The 21,015-nt window shown below is 45.7% G+C and overlaps 1 long non-coding RNA gene across 2 annotated transcripts; it reads right to left on the bottom strand.

Annotated features, from left to right (window-relative positions):
- Positions 1-8,063: 8,063 nt before the first annotated feature.
- On the bottom strand, positions 8,064-20,235 carry LOC123282063 (uncharacterized). Of its 2 annotated transcripts, XR_006521969.2 has the most exons (4): positions 20,074-20,235; positions 19,906-19,980; positions 19,735-19,824; positions 8,064-16,790 (listed from the first exon to the last, which is right to left on the bottom strand). It is a non-coding gene; the product is annotated as an uncharacterized lncRNA (long non-coding RNA). The 2 variants fall into 2 exon arrangements; XR_006521968.2 differs by lacking the exon at positions 8,064-16,790 and having other exon boundaries at positions 19,731-19,824.
- Between the last annotated feature and the right edge of the window lie 780 nt (positions 20,236-21,015).

The raw sequence follows: 21,015 nt of genomic DNA, 5'->3' as shown, positions 1-21,015 counted from the left end.
TAAATAACTTCCCCAAAGTCACACAGCTACCAAATTAGAGTTTGAACCTGGGTCTGACTGGCTCCAAAGCCAGCATCCTTCTCGCCACCAAAGGGAAGCTTCTCAGAGCAAGCAGCCTGAGGCTGGAAGTCGGCTGACCTTACAGAGGTTGTGAGAGCTGTGGCAGAGCTTCAAAAGGCACATCAGCTGAGAGACATCCATAGGAAAGGCCTGGAGGAGGAAACAGCTGCTGGGCAGAGTTTGGGCAGATAGGGCCCTGAGAAAAGAAAGACACTAAACAGTGCTGAGGAACCCAGGGGCCATGGAACCTCTGTGTCAGTGTTTGGGTGGCTGCAGAGGGAGCGCTGCAAACCACTCCATTCCCCTGGGCCCTGCACGGGGCACCTCATCTCACGGCCCCCTCTCCTGGCACTGGAGGTCAATGCAGGCATGGGGTCACTGTGTGCCAAGGAACTGGAGGTGGACAGCATCACCAGGAGAGAATTCTGCACTGGCTAACATCTTTGTGACAGTAGATGCCAGTCAATTCACAGTCCTGGGCAGGCATCTCTCCAGCCAAAGCTGGGCCCAAGCCTCTGTCCTTGGTACAGAGGAGCTGGGGATTTCTGGGCCTCTCTGCTTCTGTAGTGGAAGTACTCCACCTCCCACCCAAACTCACATCGTGGGGTCTAGATGATGGGCAATCAGAAAATTACAGGTTGAGCGTCCGGCCCCATGTCAGAGTGGTTAAGTTTGCACACTCAGCTGCGGCAGCCCAGGGTTTCACTGTTTCCGATCCTGGGTGCAGACATGGCGCCACCCGTCAGGCCATATTGAGGCAGAGTCCCACATGCCACAGCTAGAAGGACCTGCAACTAAGATGCACAATATGTACCAGGGGGATTTGGGGAGATAAAGTAGAAAAAAACAAAAAAAGATTGGCAACAGTTGTTAGCTTGGGTGCCAATCTTTTAAAAAAAAAAAGAAAAAAAGAAAATGACAGGTTGAATTATGTCCCCCAAAATTCGCATGTTAGGGTCCTGACACCCAGAACCTCAGAATGTAGGCTTATTTGGAGATCGAGTCTTTACAGAGGCAATCAAGCTAAAATGAGGTCACCGGGGTGGGCCCTAATCCAATATGGCTGGCATGCTTATAAGAAGGGGAAATTTGGATCGAGAGGGACGACCCTGTGATGACACGGAGAAAACGGCCGTCTACACACTAAGGAGGGAAACCGGCCCTGCCGACACCTTGATCTCGGACTTCCCACCTCCAGAACCGTGAGCAATGAGTTTCTGTTGTTTGAGCCACTCAGTTCATGGTGCTTTGTTACAGCAGCCCAAGCGAGCAATGCACCCCTCTAAGGCAGGGTTAGAGGGGCTCACAGACTCTTCTGACTCTGAGTCCCGGAAGGGTTGCTGGGACTTGTCCAGAGCTAGCTTTCTCCTGATGATGGTCTGATCTTATGAGTGATGCAGCAAGTCACACACGAGATGCTGGAGAAGATCCAAGCCCCAAGGAAGGAGAAGGGGAGAAGCAATCCCTGCTACGTAGGAAAATGTCATTCGACACATTCTGACGCCCCAGACTCTAGACTTGCAGTTGGTGCCAAAAGCCTGGCTCATGTCTCCAACCTCAGCACTTTTGAGGAGTAAAAGCAGTCATTAGAGTGCTTTGAAATCTGGGGGTGTGTTCTCTCCATCCCCAAGTGCGACTGCAGCATGACATTCTTACCACAAGGCCTGAGATGGAGATGAAAATTTAGACTTGTAGAATCTGACATCTATATGCCATCCTAGAGGTTATCTGGCCTAATTTCTCATCTAGGATGAAATTCCTCAAAGTGACAATATCCTGGAGAGATGGTTAGTTTGCGTCCCCTTGAACGAGTCCATTTGAGGAAGTTCAAGCCCGATTGTCCAATGGTTGGATGATTCTTATCCTGAGAAAGTGTTTCCTCATACGGTCTGGAATGTGCCTCCATGCAGGATCACCCACTAGAACCTTTCTTCCTTCTGTCTACATCCTAGATAGGTTCTAGAGCACCAGAAAATAAGGTGCAGCCCTTCTCCACATGTCAGTACTTCAAATAGTTGTAGATACAATCATGTCCCACCCCACATTCTCTCCTCTCCCGGCTAAGGAGCACTAATTCCCTCAAGAGTTTCTTATAGGACACATGTTCAGGCCCCCTCACCTCTTGACACATTTCAAAGTCCCTCTTGGTGATGGTTCACTGGACCTCAGCAAAGTGTGACCCAGGCCAGTGGCAGTGGGGCCATACCTCTCTGTTCTGAATACAGCATGTCTAAGAATAAAGCCCGTGCTCGAACCAGACTTGTGCTCCAACGATGTGCTGCTCATTCAACAAATACTCTTAGCATATGTGTTTGTGCGTGCATGCTAGACTTTAGAGGACATGAAGATGAATAGGACTCCAGGACCTCACCACGAATGGAGGGAAGATCAGTAAACAAGTAGTTCTAAGACAGTGCATGAGGGATGGATGGAAAAGTGCCCTGGAAGCATAGAGGAGAAATGCCAGCATCTGCTCAGCAAGTGGAGGAGGCAGAGAAGGTGTGGGGAAAGACTCCAAAGACCAGAGACTTGTCAGCTGGGTCCTGATGGCAGCCAGGCAGATGAGGTGGGTAGAGAAGAGATGGGCAGGCCTGGGTGTGCTGTTCCCAGGCTGAAGGATCAGCATGGGAGAAGGCACAGAGGCACTAAGGAGCACAATGTCCCTCTGCCTCCTCTTCGTGCAACCATTTCCTGTCCATCCTTACAAACTCAGTTCTGATGTCCAGTCCTCTCAGAAGCCTGACTTTCCAACCCCCTACCCTATAGGTTGGGTTACATACCTTGTCTCTATCCTTATAACACTCGCTGCATATCTGTGGCCTTCCTTTACGACATTACCATGACCTGTTTATCTCCCATCTTCTCCACCAGTCTTCTCCTTGGGTTAATCAGCCTCACATCTGATTGCCTAGCACAGGACCTGTCATAGAGTCGATGTTGAAAACTAGTGTGTTGAATGAATGAATGGAGTGGCCAGGTGGGTTCCACTGGAGCCGTTACAGCAGGTCACGGAAAGTGGGCTGTGCGAGGTCATGCAGGGCTCCCCCAGGCTTTCTCGGGACTCTGGGCTTGGTTCGGCAGGAGGCGGAGAGCGTGGGTTACCTTCAGGCAGGGGATTGATTTGGGGTAAAATAACATGCTGGCAGCTATTAGAGGATAAAGATTAGAGGCTGAGAAAGACAGAAACAAGTCAGGAAACCTGGGCGACAGCCGGAGTGAGCGATGACAGGGCGCGAAGCAAGGCTGTGGCCATAGGGAATGAACAATAACAGAAAGAGAGAGACAGATTAAAAGATTAAGAGGCAGCACTTAGCAGGGAATTAGGGAAGGAAGAGGCAAGATGGCCTTGGGCAGCTGGGCTGAGAGTAACATCCTTGTCTGAAAGCAGGAACTGAGAGGAAGAGAAAGATTTTTATTTTATTCTGCTGGTTGGAGGCCATGGGAGGAGGCATGAGATAATAAATTCTGTTTTTTCAGTCTCGTCGATTTTCAAGTAATGGGACTTCCAAATAGCCGGAAGTATGAGTTTTGGACAGGGCTAGTTTGAAGATCTGGGGAGTCCTCCGTGTGCCTGTGGACCAAAGATGGAACTTAGCTCACATGGCATCACTCAGGGCCCGTCTTAGAAGAGCCCGAGCTTGGTTTAATGCTCTGCTGCCGCTATCCTGGAAATCTTAATAATTTTTGGATGATTAAGAATAAGAATCATTTTATTCTGGGCCCCCTAAATCATGTAGCCAGTCCCGTTCACCAAGACATCCTTAGCTCCCAGGGCAGGGCCAGCCAGATGGGGACGAGTTCAGCAGGTGAGTGGAGAAACATAGACCCATGAAGGAGATGGGAAAGTTGTAGTTTAGAGAAGAGAGGAACCAGGAGCTAGTGGTACAGTGGAATCAGAGGAGAGGGTTTCCGAGAGAAGCTGGCGGTCCACATGCTCTTTGCCCTAGGCCGTGGGGAGGAAGGCTGTGTATTTGCCCCTAAGGCGCAGGGTCCTGCCGTAGAGGGCTAGATCCGCTGAGCCGCTGAGCGGCCTGCTGTTCTCAGACTGTCTGTGCTTCCACTGAGACCCCTCCATCCCCCTGCGTGAAGACCGAAGCAGGCTCTCTACTGAGGGGCTGGTGTTTGTTTCCACCAGCCTATTGACTCAACTTTGGCTTGTTCTTCTCATAAATTCTTTCTCCAAAGACCACTGCTGGTGTTGTCAGATGACACCCTGATTGCGGAGATGACTATGCTAGCGATAACAATCCCCTGCGGACTGGGAGAACCCATGCGCTGAATGACGCTTTACTTCCTCATCCCCCGTAGGGCAGGTCGCCAAGCCATGCTCATGCCTCACCCTCAGTCCCCCTTCCACATCAAGCTGGAAGCCCTAGAACATTTCCTTGGGCCATCTCAGCCAGGGCGGCAGATCTAGTTGGAAAAGATGTCCTAACAACCCAGAATGTGTGATCAGCCTGGCCTGAGATTGTAAATTCTCCCCATAGACCCCCTCTCCCATCACTGTCACCACCTCCAAGGAGGGAACAAAAATACTCCACAGCGACTGGATGAAGTTCTTTCAGTACAGAAACGGAGACAAGGCAGGAGCTGATAAAGAGTTATTCTTCTTTTCCAGTAAGAACTAAACCACAAGAAATGGTCTTAAATATCCACAGAGCAGATTTTTGATCATACATGAAGAAGAATCTCACAATAGCACAGATTTTGAGATGCCTACAAGAGGAGACCAAATTGGAAAATATTTAACCTGTGTGGGAACTCTGCCAACGTGGGGACAAGTCCTCCTGTTCCAGGAAGCCCGATACAGTGCTTTGCACAGGGTACTGGTGAGTAAATGCCTGACGTTAGGCGTGAAAGCTTCTTTAGGCTCTCCCAAGAGATTCCAGCTGCATTTCCAAGAACGGGGCTATCCAAATAGAAATCCCAGTCCAAAATCTTCTACCTCATTTTAAAAGTAAATTTTTGCTTCTTGAATCCAGAGTCTTTGTGGACCTTATGTAAGTCCCAGATTCTGCACAGTCACAACTTGAGAAAATAAAACAGTGTTCCCAAAGGAGACTCTCCGAGGATGGAGCAAGACTCTCTTTGTAACCCAAAACCTCTGAGGAAACTTTAGTTCTGCTGCCACAGAGAGGTTTCCACTAAAAGGGAACAAAACTACGCAAAGAGGTTTTGCAACAAGCAAGCCCTCTGTTTAAAGACCTGCGGGGACCTCAGGAAACTCCAAAGGACAGCTAAAAACAGACTTCTTTAACCCAGAACATAGGGACTTCAACGAGGCAGATGAAATCGGATATTGGAATCTGGTCTCGTCAACATTCTCATCTCTGATCTTCATCAACCTGCTGGAGGGAGGGTTAAAGGTGGGACAGGACAGGTCCCTCATGTGGGATGACCTCTGTGTTGTGACAGCTTCTTAGGCTGTAGTGGGGACAAGGGTCTGTTGATGATGTCTGGAGAAGGAGCAACTAGATACTTATTTTAATGCATATTTCATTCATTCACTCATTCATTTATAAATCTTACAATTATTTGTTGAATGTCTGCTACACGCCAGACACTATGCTGTTTACTAGAGATACGAAACTTCTGGGCTCGGCCCCATGACCGATTGGTTCGAGTTTCATGTGCCCCGCTGTGGTGCCCCAAGGTTTGCAGGTTTGGATCCCAGGTGCAGACCTACACCACTCATCAGCCATGCTGTGGAGGCATCCCACATACAAAGTAGAGGAAGATTGGTACAGATGTTAGCTCAGGGCTAATCTTCCTCAAGCAAAAAAAGAGGAGGATTGGCAACAGATGTTAGTTCAGGGCAAATCCTCCTCACAAAAAAAAAAAAAGAAAGCGACTTCTGCCTTGAGGTAACTAATGTTTAGTAAACCACACAAACAGGTGGGCTGCAGACATCCTGGAACTCAAATATCTCCAGGACAGGTAGTGTGATCCATGAGAGGACAAAAGAGATGTATGATGCCCTCATGAATGCACAAGCTACTATCACATAAATTCCACATAGACAAGAACCTCAGTCTTGATTAGGCCTTATAGGAACTAAATCTTCCACTTCCTATGTTACATCTGATGATTACAAGAATTTCCCCAACCTGGCTTCTGACTCTGTAAATATCAAACCTCATTTCTCTTCTGCTGCCCCGTCCTTCTGGGGCCCACACCACAGGGTGCATCCACATGGCAGCGAGACCACAGGCTCGGTACCTTCACGTCATGGTGCCTGGCGGCAGAGTATTCCTGAAACCATTTCTCTACCAGGACACCCAGATAGTTTAACTGTGTTGAAGTGACTGCAAACCACCAAAGTGAGAGAGGAAAGGACAGCAGTCTTGACTGACTGCAGTTAAACAGATGACCTTTGCAAATTGTGCAAAAACAGATGACCATGTGAACACCTTGTGGGGCCCCTCCCAGGCCTTTGGAAGGGGCCCCACAAGAGAGGGCTGAACCTTGAGCTGACTTTTTATCGTGGTAAATGCATGTCTGGGTGGAAGACTGAATAGCGGGAATGCCTTGACTATTCCAAGCCTTTTGGATAATCTTGATTCACCTTTTTCCCTGTGGAGCAAAAGAGAAGTCATCCTGATGGCTGAGATTCTCAGACCAGGAGGGAGCTCAGGTCTATGTTCAAGAGTCACAAACAGATTTAAATCAGGCTCTTCATAAACCAATAAAAGATGTGACACTAAACCCTTTTCTCTGTTTTTAGATCTGACCTCTTCTCCCTCCCCATGCTCCTCCCCGATTTGCCGGACACGTGGACTTCTCTCTGCCAGACATTTTCCTGTCCATCTTTTGGTCCTGATTCTGTCTTTGATTCCCTTTGTAAATCTTCTCATTGATTTCTTTCCATTCTTCACTTTTTTAGCCCTATATTGCTCTGTCTCCTCTCCTCTCCTCTTCCTTCTGCTCCTTTCTCTTCATTCTCTCTCTCTCTTTCTCTCTCTCTTGCTTTCACTGTCATCTCTCTATTTCAAGATGTCTGCCCTCTTGGTTTCTTTGTCTCTCTTTACTTTTTACTTAAAATTTCTCTGTATTACTACTGTCTCTGTGTCTTCCTTTCTTTCACTCTTCACTCTCTCCCCCCATCTTTCCCTGCTGCCTTCCACTTCTTTCCAAACCCAACATTCACTCCACCCTAACATATTTTTTTCCTATTTATTCGTGAGTTGTTTAAGAATTTGATCTCGGGACAGAGCCTTATTGCAGATTGCTTTTCCTTCCTGTGGCATGAAAGCCTTTGAGCAGCCTCTCCCTTCTGGCTGCAGGATGGGGAGCGAGGCCAGAAACAGTAGGAGCTTGTTCTGGGCCCCTTGCTTGTGTTTTTGCAGGCACTGCCCTAGAGGGGAAGGTTTCTGGGTACTTCCTGTACCTCAGACACAATGGAGCAGCCAAGAAGAGAAGCCCATGTCAGTTGTTTTGGAATCCCTCTTAACTCTTTGGTTTTTCTTTAATTCCATGTGTTTTTGTGTGACTTTCTACAGAAACCTATACCTGTATGTTTATCACTCAGTTAACAAGTTCCACTGAACGCCCTCTATGAGCTATGAGAGCGAAACAAAGTCCTTGTCCTCAAAAAGCACGTTCTCCAGGGTCTACAGACACAAAACTATCACCTGTAAACAGTCTGAGGACATGGAAGCAATACAATGTGTGATGCTGATCATAAACATGCCGGGTCAGAGCAGGAAGAACCCAGCATAAGCCTGAAGAATCAAAGAAGACTTGGTGGAAGGGCTGGGGTTGGTGCCGCCCCTGAAGTCCACAGAGGTGAAGGAGGACATCTTACAGGAGGAAAAACAGCATGAGCAAAGCAGGAACCTTGGGCACTAGCTGGGGTCCAAAGAGAGTAAGGAGATGGCCTGGCGGGACAGTGATGTCAATGTAGCAGTGGGTAGTATGGGGCTTCCGTACGGTGGAGACAAGGTACTGGGGACTGAGTCTGCTCAGCCTGCCATAACAAAATACCACACACTGTGTAGCTTAAATAACAGACCTTTATTTTCCTATCATTCTGGAGCCTGGAAGTCCAAGATCAAGGTCTGGCAGGGTTGGTTTCTGGTGAGGGCTCTCTTCCTGGCTTATAGACGGCTGCCTTCTCGCTCTGTCCTCACATGGCAGAGAGAGAAAAAGAGTTTCTTTGGGCTCATCACCATCATCAAAATCATGATTTCAAAAACAAGAATTACATAGACATACTACACAGAAGAACATTCCTGTCACCCAACACCAGGTCATGGATCTTAAGGGGAGGGATCCCACTGTTTTAGTTTCTTTTTCATTCACACAGCACAGCCGAGGGCCTTGTTTGGTGTCCTGAAAATATTAAACAAATGAAATTGATTTGAACAGAATTGATGCCACAGATCACAGAATTTGGAGGTCCATGGAAAAAAGACCTTCTACCCAGGGTGAAAATCAAGGTCCTCCTTGAGAATAGCTTAGCTCAGGTACCAAGAATTGAAAATTATGCCCATAACACCCAGATTTCCAGTTGGTTCAATTTTTAAGGACATTTAAGTTCCCATGACATGTCAAGATGTGGGATAGGACATGGCTGCTGCCTTACACAGCTCCACAGTCACCTTCACATTGTGACCGATGTCAATCGCTCTCCTTAGACTTGTGCAAGGCAGTGGTCTTCACATAGAAGAAAGAAGATACACAATTAAATGGTGCTATTGTTTAATGGGTAGAGTTTCTGTCTGGGCTGATGAAAAGTTCTGAAAATCGATAGTGGTGACAGTTGCACGACATAGCAAATACATGTAATGCCACTGAATTGTACACTTAAAATGGTTACAATGGTAAATTTTATGTTATGTATATTTTACAGCAATAAAAATAAATAAATGAAAACAAATGCAGAAAGTCCTTGAACCCAAGGAGCTCACAGCTCTGGACAGAGAAGGGCACATAATAAGATAGGTACACAGTGTAAACATGCATCAACCACCCTAAGAACACAGAGGAGGGAGGGAGTAGTGGGCACAGGCAATAGCTGGCCTATTTGTTCAAAAATGCTACATGTTAAATGAAATGAATGTTCAATGAATGCTACATGTTAAACGAGCTTTGACAGAGGTGGTTTACACTGAGTCTTGAGCATGGCTAAGAGTTCATTGACTGGACAGATTGTGGGACCCTCTGAAATATCCTCGGAAAAGCTTGAACCACACTTCTTCTGGTCAAGAAGACACCATCCACAGAGGAGAGTGTGGATTCAGAGGAGAATAACACACAAGGGGAAAGAAAGGACCCTTTCTAAAACTAGGAGGCTGGTTGTCGGCCAAGGAAGGATGGAAGATCCTTAGACAGAACTTGAGTTTACCAACGGAGGATGAGAGATACCACAGCACTTCCTGTGGAGACGATTCAGCAACAGACTGGGGCTCAGGCAAGGAAAAAGACTTTTAAATTAACTAATCCCAGAGGGAACCCTGTCACCACCAGCCCCCTCTGTCCCTCCCTGACACACCTTCCAGGCCCCACTCCCTTCCTGCCATTGGGAAATTCAGTTTGTAAAACCAACTGATATCCTGGTCCTTGGGAACTTTGATTACAATCACCTCCCTCGGGGAACAATTGCAGGCCCAAAAGGAAGGCAAAGGGTCTTGAGTCAGGTGGATAGCAGACATCCAAGAATTTTTCTTTCCCTTTCAGGCAAAGCTTTGAACCCAATATCCACATTTTCCTAACAAGAAATTAAATTATATGGTGTGGTAGGTACTCTTACGCTAGGAGAGCAACAGGACAGGACATTTGAAATTGGAACTTTCCTGAAAAATCCAAATTAGTTACATCTCAATTATACTCAAAGGCTTCCAGAAATACCTGGAAAACAGTAGTTTATGCAGAGTTGTGTCCACAGGCACAATATACTTCAGATAATTCCATTGTCCTTTGATTTGCTTCTCAGTGAAAGTTAGAAGAGACCCAAGAGATTAAAAAATCCAGCCTCCTCACAATAATAAAAACACTACTATAATAAATACACACTGCTTTAGTATTTGCAACACGCTTTAATTAATGTTGGCTCTGCTTATTTAATACAACTCTATAAGGTGGGCATTATTATTCCCATTTTATAGATGCAAAAAATGAGGCTCAGTGAGATCACCTGAGATGCCTGGGCCACAACATTAAACACGCGATAGTCCAGTTTTTGAACCCACATCTTATGACACACAAGCTACTGCTCTTTTTATTTTAAAAAAAAAAAAAGCTTTTGATCATAAAAGCTAGCTTTTTAAACTTTAGATAATTCAGAAGAAGATACAAAAATAAATGAATAAAGAGCAGGCAAACATTTGTGGTCTAGCTTTCCAGGATTTTTCTCATGGATATATATAGGTATGTATTTTTTAAATAAAACTGGGATTACATGGTACATATTTTATTACTTTTTTTTTCTGAGGAAGATTAGCCCTGAGCTAACATCCCCCGCTGATCCTCCCCCTTCTGCTGAGGAAGATTGGCCCTGAGCTAACATCCATGACCATCTTCCTCTACTTTATATGTGGGACGCCTGCCACAGCATGGCTTGATGAGCAGAGCGTGGGTCCACACCCAGGATGCAAACGAGTGAACCCTGGGCCACTGAAGCGGAGTGTGAAAACCCAACCACTATACCACTGGGCCGGCCCCATAACATATTTTTTTATATAGCAATATATCGTGAGCATTTTCTCATAGTCCAAGATATATATACACCAAGATAGATCATATTCTGGGCCGTAAAACAAATCTCAACATATTCAAACAACTTAAATCTTACAGAATGTGTTATCCAACCACATGGAATCAAACTAGAAATTGATCTTTTAAAAAAAAAGGCCATAGGAAAATCTCAAATCACTTGGCAACTGAACAGCACACTTCTGAATAATCCATGGATCAAACAGAAAGCCTCAAAATAAATTTGAAAGAAATACATTGAACTAAATGTAAATGAAAACACAACATATTGGAATTTGTAGGACATGGCTAAAGCAATGTTGAGAGGAAAATGGACAGGACTAAATGAATATATTTGCAAAGAGGAAAAACTCAGACCAATAATTTATGTTCCCACCAAAAGAACCTAGAAAAAGAAGAGCAAAAGAAATCCAAAGAAAGCAGAAATAAGGAAATAACAAAGAGCCAAAATCAATGAAACTAAAAACAGGAAAGCAATACAGAAAATCAGTGAGACAAAGGGATAGCTCTTTTGATAAGATCAATAAAACTGACAAGCCTCTAGCAAGACTAACAAAGAAAAAAAAGAGAAGACACAAATTACAGATAGGAATAAGACCAGGGATGTCACCACAGACCCTGCAGACACCGGACATGTTCATGGACAGCCACAAACAATTCCACCCACAGAAACGTGACAACTCAGATGAAATGGACCAATTTCTTGAAAAACATAAACGACAACAGTTCACTCAATAGGAAATAGACAATGTGGATAGCCCTGTAACTATCAAAGACACAGAATTTGTAATTTTAAAACTCCTCCCTCCCCAAATCTCCGGACTCAGACGATTTCACTGGAGAATTAACATTTTAAGAAGAACTAGCAGCAATTCTACACAAGCCCTTCCAGAAAACAGAAAAGGGAACATTTCCCAACTCATTTTATGCAACTACTTTTACCCTAATACCAAAAGCAGATGAAGAGTGGACAAAAAAGAGAAAACTACAGACCAATATCCTCAATGAACATAGACACAATTTTTTTAAAAATGTTAGCAATTAGAATTCAATAATATATAAAAAGAGTTATGCACTGTTACCAAGTGGGGTTTATTCCGGGAATACAAGACTGGTTCAAAGCTCAAAATCCATTGACATAATCCACCACATGAATAGGCAAAAGAAGAAAATTCACATGATTATATTAATTGATAAGGAAAAAACCATTTGACAAAATTTATCACACATTTAAGATTTTGAAAACTATCAGAGAGCCAGCCCTGATGGTCTGGTGGTTAAAGTTCGGCGCTGTCACCACTTCAGCAGCCTGGGTTCGGTTCCCAGTCATGGAACCACACCACCCGTCTGTCAGCTGCCGTGCAGTGGTGGCAGCTCACGTAGAAGAACTAGAAGGACTTGCAACTAGGACATAAAACCATGTACTGGGGCTTTGCAGAGCAAAAAATAAAAAAAAAAAAAAAAAAGAGGAAGATTGGCAAAGGATGTTAGTTCAGGGTGAACCTTTTAAAAAAAGCTATCAGAAAAGAGGAATCAAGAGGAATTTCTTCAGCTTGACAAAGTGCCTCTACAAAAACCTACAGATGACATTACACTTAGTGGTGGCCCCTAAGATCAGGAGCAGAGCAAGGATGTCAACTCTCAGCACTCTTAGTCCACACAGTTTTGGAAATTCTAGCCAGTGCGATAAGGCAGAGAAAGGAAATTAGAGGTATACAGATCAAAATGAAGAAATAAAACTGTCCCTAATTGCAGTTATTTGTAGAAGATATGATTGTCTACACAGAATCTTAAAAATAAAAAAAACTCCTAGATCTAATATGTGAGTTCATCAAGGCTGCAGGATATAAGATCATTACATAAAAATCAATTTTATTTCTATATATACTAGCAGGGACTACCTGGACCCTGAAATTAAAAATAAAATACCATTTACAATTGCTCAAAAAAAACATACCTCAAATAGCTACAATAGCTAAAACAATTTTTGAAAAGAATAATGAAGTAGGAGGAGTCAGTGCACCCAATTTCACTACTTATTATATAGTTACAGGAAGCAAAACTATATGACCCAGTAACTGCACTCCTCGTTATTTATCCCAGAGAAATAAAAATTTAGACTCACATTTTTAAAAAGGTACACAAATGTTTTATAGTAGCTTCATTCTTAATGGCTCAAAACTAGAAACAATCCAGATGTCCTTCAATGGGTAAATGGCTAAATAAATTGTGTCCATCCTCACCATGGAATATTAGCACTAAAAAGGAGTGAACTGTTAATACACAAAACAGCCTAGACGGATCTTCAGAGAATGATGCTGAGTGAAAAAAACCTAATCCCAAAATACTGCCTACTATATGATTCCATTTATATAACATTCTCAAAATGACAAAATTATAGAAATGGAGAACAGATTAGTGGTTACCTGGAGTTGAGGTGGAAATGGGGGCAGAAAGTAGGGGTGGCTATGAAAGGGCATCTTCGGGGATCCTGGCGGTGATGGACACATTCTGTACCTTGTGCATCAACGTCAATATCCTCGCTGTGATATTGTACTACAGTTTTTCAAAATTTTACCATTGAGGAAAATTGGTAACAGGCACACTGAATCTCTCTGTATTATTTCTTAAAACTGCATGTTAATACACAATTATCTCAAAATAAAACATTTAATTTTTTAAAATTAAAAACAAAATTGGGATTACATATGCTTTAGATTTTATATTTAATAATATATCATGAGCATCTTCTCATTGTCTAAAATATTTTTATATTTATTGAGTGATATATATATATATATATCCATCCAGGGATATACCATAATTATCTAACTATTTTTTCCCTAAGGATTTGGATTATTTGAAATATTTATCATTATAAAAAAACACTCAGAAGAACATCTTGGTGCCCCCTTTTTTTAAAACAGCTTTATTGAGATACAAATAACATATTACACAGTTCACCCCTTCAAAGTGGAAAATTTAACGTTTTTTAGTATAGTCACAGTGTTGCACAGTCATCACCACAATCTAATTTTAGACTGTTTCTGTTCCTCCTAAAATAAACCCACACCCATTAGGAGTCCATCTCCATCCTTCCACTTGCCTACCACAGCCCTAAGAAACCAGTAATCTACTTTCTGTCCCTCTAAATTTGCCTGTAGAGACAAATTCTGGACATTTCATACAAATGGAATCATACAGTATGTGGTCTTGTATGACCAGCTTCTTTCACGGAGTACAATGTTTTCAAGGGTCATCATGTCGTAGCATGTGTCAGTACCTCGTTCCTTTCAATGCTGAGTAATATCCCATAGCATGGACGTATCACATTTCATTTCTCCACTCAACATTGAATGGTTGTTTTCATGTCGGAGCTATTATAAACAGTGCTGCAGAAGCATTCACACGCAATTTTTTTGTGTGGACGGATGTTTTCCTTTTCCTGGGTGTCCACTGAGGAGTGGAATTGCTGAGTCATACTGTATATTCTATGTCTAACTTTATAAGCTGGTGCCTGTCTCTGATTATTTCTTTAAGATACATTCCTAGCAGTGAAAATGACTGGTCAAAGCATATGAGGATCTTTCAGGTTTTTGATGCATATTGCCAAATGACGCTCCTAAAAATTATGTCAACTTCTGCTCCCACCACTGGTGCAGGAGGATGTTTAACAGGACAAATTTGGGCTCCAGAGGCTCTTAAAGGATCGGATCCATGGTTACCTGGCCTCTGTTTGGACTTGCAGGGTCTCATGAGGCAGCCCACTCCTTTTCTGGACAAGGTTTAGCTGACGGAGCCAGAAGACCTGGGTTCTTCTCCTGGGCCTGCTACTTGCCAGCCATGCAACCTCAAGCAAGTTATTTCCTCCTTTGCAGAAGGAAGAAAATCCCAGGCCTGCCTACCTTACTCAGCCACTGGGGGATCAATGCAGGAACGTGGTGTAGGAACGCTTTTGTAGGGTGGACACACCAGACAGGAACAAGTGTTGTCAGGGTGTCACTTCTTGAGAAGCACTGCTTAACAGGTTTGTCCGCTGAGGGTGGAAATGTGGGGCAGAACTTGATAACTTGGGGTCAGTGGCTGGTTAGTTCAGATATATCTACTTTAACGGAACCTGAGGACAAACATAGCTTCCTCTTTCTACTATAAATACCATTGCATGGCATGATTTCTGAGTGTCATTAAGCTAAACACCCTCCCACTACCCCCAGCAGCTCGGTTAGGGAAGGACAGAGAGGGTGAGGTGCTTGGGACTCTGCGCCTCATTGGGAAGTTTTGTTGTTACCAACAGAAAGCTGTTCCCTCCATTGGAATGAAATGAACCACTCCAGAAACTCTAACCAGTAGTCTTTACTCTGCCCTCAGTCCTGCAGCCACAGCCAGTGCAAGGTTTCTTTTCTGAGAGTCTTCCCAAAGCCCAGGGCCTTCAGGCCCACATGGCCGCCCAGCTGGCTGATGGTCCACGTACAGTGAGCCCACAGGAGCCGGCGCCTGCTCCGTGCTCAGCTGTGCCAGGGCCTGGACGGTGACCAGGGTTCCAGGTCTTCAACAGGGACCACAGGGCATTTGTCCCACGGTTTACAGGAGACCAGCCTGCCTTCCAGGGGGGTGAGAAGGGCAGCAGAGGCCTGGAATCGGGGGAATGGGCTTTTCGGTGATGCTGCACATCTGGCCTGGGGCCTGGGGATGAGAGTCCATCACGAGGCATGGGTACAAAGTTGCAGGGGTTGCAGGACAGACCAGGCTATCCAGACACTCTCTACCCAGTGGAGCCACGTGTGTTCACCAGAGAAGACCTGAATGCTGACTCAGTGTCTGTTCACTAGACCCAGAGGGCTTCTTTGAGAGAAGAAGGTACAGTCATGTGCTGTATAATGACATTTGGTTAACGACAGACTGTGTGGACAACAGCGGTCCCATGAGATTAGTAGCGTAGAGCCTGGGTGTGCAGTAGGCTGTGCCACCAGGCTTGTGCAAGTACACTCGATGCTCACGCAATGACGAAGTCTCGTAACAACGCCCTTCTCAGAATGTGTCCCTGTGGCTAAGCGGCACATGACTGCATTTAATTAAATAAGATTAGTTATTAGCTAATAAGCGTCTCCTATGTTTCAGGCACTTCCTACAGATCATCTTTAGTCCTCACGGCAATCTTGAAGGTAGGCATTACACCCATTTGACAGATGAAGAAACAGATTCAGCGAGGTTAGGCCGCTTGCCTGAGGCCATAAAGCCAGTAGGCGGCAAAGCAGAATTCAGAGCCAGGTCTTAGTCCAAAATCCACATGACTCTTCTCATTTCAGGGTGACATAGGATGTGACCTGGAACCCCCCTCGCAGGTGTACTCTGGCCAGTGATACAAAGGGTCTGTCCAGGGTGGATCCTTGCCTGGGCCAAGAAGGACCCTGCCAATGGCTGGGTTGTGGATGAGTGGGGCCAGCGAGGATGGTGTGAGCCAGTGCGCTAAGGATTTCTGTCTAGCCAGAGTGGGACATCCACTGACCCGCCTGAGCATTCACCTGGGCCCTGGGGGCTTGGTTCACCTTCTGTTTATTCTGGCTCCTTCTCCTTCTTCCCTCTTGCCCTGCAAAGCCCTTTGTGTAATAGCTTTACCCTTCCAGTTCAATTTCCAAAAATGGTGAGCCAAGGAAGGCTAAACAGGAGGGTTTGTTGTTGTTGACAGGAAACATGCAGGATGAGTCAGGCCAAAGCAGTGTATCGAAGAGCAGGGCAGACGTGGGCGGATTTGGAGAGGGTCTGGTGTCAGCTCCGGGAGGCCTCTGCAGGGGCGGCTGTGAGGAGCCAGGTCTGGGAGGCGTTACTCTCTCTGTGTGTGGGACAGAAAGGACACTCCCGCAGGGAAAGAGCGTCAGGTCAGACCACAGGCTGAACAGAAGTCAATAATGGAGAGCTGATGAAAAGCCATTTCAATTCTACGTCTAGAAGCCCAGCGAGTCAGAGCCGAGGGGCGCTCCTCCTGGTGGACGGTGCCGGCCCGATGCCTGGCTGGAGCCCTGGGCAGGAGAGGGCTCATCAGCTGACAGTGTCAGTGGGCTGACCAACCTGTGGGCCTTATTTGCAAGCTTACAGGAATTGAGGGCCACCTGCAAGTATGGAAGTCATACCGACATCCATCCAACCATTAGGGAGACGGAGCAGTATTATGGAGACAACCATCAGTGTTGTCACCATACAGAGTGTTATGGACTGAAGACTGAATGTGCATGCTCCCAAAATCCATATGTTGAAACCTAACCCTCAATGCAATAGTATTTGGAGGTGAGCCTTTCCGAGATGACTTTGGGATTAGTGCCCTTATAAAGAGACCCCAGAGAGCTCCCTTGCCCCTTCCACCAGGTGAGGGCACAGCAAGAAGATGCCATCTGTGAATCATGAAGCAGGCCCTCACCAGACACTGCATCTGCTGACATCTCGATCTTGGACTTCGGGCCTCCAGAACTGTGAGAAAGGTCTGCTGTAGAAGCCCCCTCATCTGCGATGCTCTGTTAGAGCAGCCTAAGCTGACTGAGATACGTCCTCACACTTACTTCTGTCATTCAAAATAGTCTCCCTGTGTGTGACAACCGTGAGGACTGGTCCTGGTACTTTCCACAGCATCTAACCGAATTAATGCTCACCTATTTGATGAACTCCTGTCCTTATTTAACACTGTCCTAAGGATGTGGCTGAAGGCGCAAAGAAGCATTAGCCAAATTTATGCCCTCAAGAAACTTGTACACACAATGGGAACCAAAATAGAGATACACAAGGGGCCGCCCCGATGGCAAAGCAGTTAAGTTCACAAGTTCCACTTTGGCGGCACAGGGTTCGCCAGTTCGGATCCCAGGTGCAGACCTACACACTGCTTATCAAGCCATGCTGTGGCAGGCATCCCACATATAAAGTAGGGGAAGATGGGCATGGATGTTAGCTCAGGGCCAGTCTTCCTCAGCAAAAAAAAAAAAAAAAAAAAAAAAGGAGGATTGGCAGCAGATGTTAGCTAAGGGCTAATCTTCCTCAAAAAAGAAAAAATTAGAGATACACACAATGGAAAATAATGCAAAACACTACACTCCCAATTGTAAGATTGTGTGGGTACAATTCAAATAGTATTGGGGTTTGGAAAGGAGAGAAAACCTTAGCATCTAGAGTCCTAGATTAGAGTAATCAGGGGAGGCTTCCCAGAGGTGGTGAGGCCTGATTGAGTCCTTGAATGCTGGGTTCCAAAGAGGGGAGATGAATTCTAGGTGGGAGGAGCAGCACAGACAGTCAGTACTAGACACAGAGTTAGCTCAGGGCAGAGTGGGTTCTTCAGTTCTCGGCCCCACGATGATAGTCTAGTCAAACAGTAGATGGTAGGATGATAGATACCAAAACCCGAGGAGGTGAGAATGTATATTTCTGACAGCCATCTCTGCATTTCAAACCCAATACAGGGAAAGCAGACGCCATTTCTTGAGTGCCCACCCGTGCCGGGCACTTTACATAAATTAACTTATTTCGTTTTCACAGCAAACTTAAGGGGCTATTATCGCTATCCTCATTTCACAAATAGGAAAACTAGGGCTGACAGAGGTGAGGGAACTTGCCCGAGATCACACAGCAGAGCAGCACAGACGGAACTCCAACCTGGGCCCGGGTTCTTGCTTTGATCCCTGAGGTCACGATGCATCTTAGGATCGAAAGCATCTTTACACTAACCTGGGCTTGGGGCGCGGGAGGCACGAGGAGACTGGTGATGGAGGTGATGGTTGTGTTCATGATCTTATTCGGGGTGATGGTTTCACCTGTGTATTCATAGGTGAAAACCTACCAAGTTGTCCACTTTAAATCTGAGCAGTTTCCTGTGTCAGTTATACCTCAATGAAGCTGTTTAAAAAAAAATGCTAACTCAGGGCCCTCTTACTCCAAAAGACATCACGACGGGCAGGATATTTCCTTCTTGGCACGAAGAATGCAGTGCTCACTACAGAGCGCGTGGCGTGGAGACGGGCGCATGGTGCTGCCCCCAAGCTCCTGGCCCAGACAGGCTCCTGGGGCTCCTGTCCCACGGAAACGCCTGGGCACCGTGCCACCCCAGGTGTCGTGACACCGTGCTGTGCCCCAGCCATATTTCACAAAACCCAGCCCTTTTTCACTCTTTCTATCCTTAAGAGCAGGCGTGGGCCAGGCACGCTCTGCCCATTTTGTAACAGATAAGGAAATGGAGCCGGAGGGAGAAAAGCTCATAAATTCTCACAACGTCACCTCTGAGTCAAGGCAGAAATAACAACTGATGTCCTTCCTTCTCTAGCTGCCTCAGGAAGAAACCTGGGCCTCATGGCTCCGCCCCCAGCAGAGCCCCCAGCAACGCCCTCCTGTCTGCCCCACTAAGGACCTGGTCCCCTGCCCACATGCCCACAGCCACCCAGCCCGGCCTCCTAAGAGCACACTGGCCTCCTCCAGCAGCCAGGGTGTCCAGGAGTGGGAGGCCCTTTCTTTTTGGCCTTCTTGCTGGTTTCTTTCAACACAAATAGGCTCAGTTACACTGGATTATGCACAGTCTGAGGAGCAAAGGCATAAATTACCCCCAGGGGCATCATTCCATGTGCTGGAGGGATGAATTAACCCAGAAGCAGGACTGCCAAGTTCAGTCTCACAGGTTGCACACTGCACAACTGCAGAGGGCGCCAGTCACATAGTGACCCGCCTGGACGGATTTATGATTTAACGGGAACAAACAAATCTTAATAAAGATCTCTCTTTACTATAGACAAAAGATTTTGGAACAAGCTGACTTGTCCACGCCAGTGCCAGGAATGACAAACAGCAGATTAAGCCCAGGCTGAGTACCGAGGGAGCTGCTCCTCGCCCCAGCTCAGCCAGGAACCAGCAGTTTGACCTTAGGCAAGAGCCTTAGCTGCATCACTCCCAACAATATAAAACACGGGCAAGTCATGTAAAAACCGTATAACTTACGTATTATGTCATTATTGTAAGTGATTAAAATCCAGCTGGACTAAAAAACATTAGAAGTTTCTTCTGGCTGGGTCAGTCTACAGTTCTCTGCTGTAAAAAAGATACGATTGCACTGAGAAAGGACTCAGGGCTGGGGGAATGGGGAGGGGAGCCAGGTGGGGCTAGTCTTACCTAAACGCTCTCAGAACGGAACGGAGACACAAACACGTGTTCCACCACTTCTGATATTTTTTTCACCGTCTCCGGCTGGAACAAAGAGTCTTTTTGTGAGCTTAATGGGGCCTGACTTACCCAACAAAGTTTTTTGTCTCCTTCTTCTTTGTGAGAATAAAAACAAACCTTTCTATCTGGGTTTGCTAGGTTCTTTTGAAGAGCCTGCGGCTTTGGTTTTAGGCAAACAGGAACCAGGGACCGCCCTGGTAAATGAGGTTTTTGGCAAGACTTGCCTCGAGGCCTCCTCCGTAAGAGACTGAGGAGGGGCCGGAGGAGAGGGGAGCAGGAACAGGGAAGGGAGAGAGCAACGTGCCGTGGGCCTGTGCCAGGCGCGCTAAGAGTAGCTGTTACAGCTATTTCTTTTTTTTTTTTAATTATTTTATTGAGGTCATAATGAGTTGTAACGTGTAATTTCAGGTGTACATTATTATATATCAGTTTCTGTATAGACTGCATCACGCTCACCACCAACAGTCTAGTTTTTATCTGTCACCATACATATGTGCCCTTTTACCCCTTTCCCCCTCCCCCCTCCCCCTTCCTCTCTGGTAACCATTAATCTGTTCTCTTTGTCCTTGTGTTTGTTTATCTTCCACATAGGAGTGAAATCATACTGGTTTGTCTTTCTCTGCCTGGCTTATTTCACTTAACGTAATACCCTCAAGGTCCAACTCTGTTGCTGCAAATGGGATGATTTTGTCTTTTTTATGGCTGAGTAGTATTCCATTCCATATATATACCATATCTTCTTTATTCAATCATCAGTCGATGGGCACTTGGGTTGCCTCCACATCTTGGCTATTGTGAATAATGCTGCAATGCACATAGGGGTGCATGAGTCTCTTTGAATTGTCAATTTCAAGTTCTTTGGATAAATACCCAGTAGTGGGTTAGCTGACATTTCAGAGCATGAAGTACCACCAAGCACAGGGCTGAGCCTCTATCATATTCATTTATTGGGACCTCCCTAAATTAGCTCATTTAATCCTTTCCACCACCCATGGACGGGAGGAACGCTGCCCATTATCCAGATCAGGAAGCAGGGACTGGAAGAATTCCCACAGACCA

The sequence above is a fragment of the Equus asinus genome, chromosome 29, assembly GCF_041296235.1.
Source record: "Equus asinus isolate D_3611 breed Donkey chromosome 29, EquAss-T2T_v2, whole genome shotgun sequence".
NCBI lineage: Eukaryota > Metazoa > Chordata > Mammalia > Perissodactyla > Equidae > Equus > Equus asinus.
Note: the sequence above shows the minus strand (reverse complement) of the source record. Positions and strands in the feature narration are given on the sequence as shown.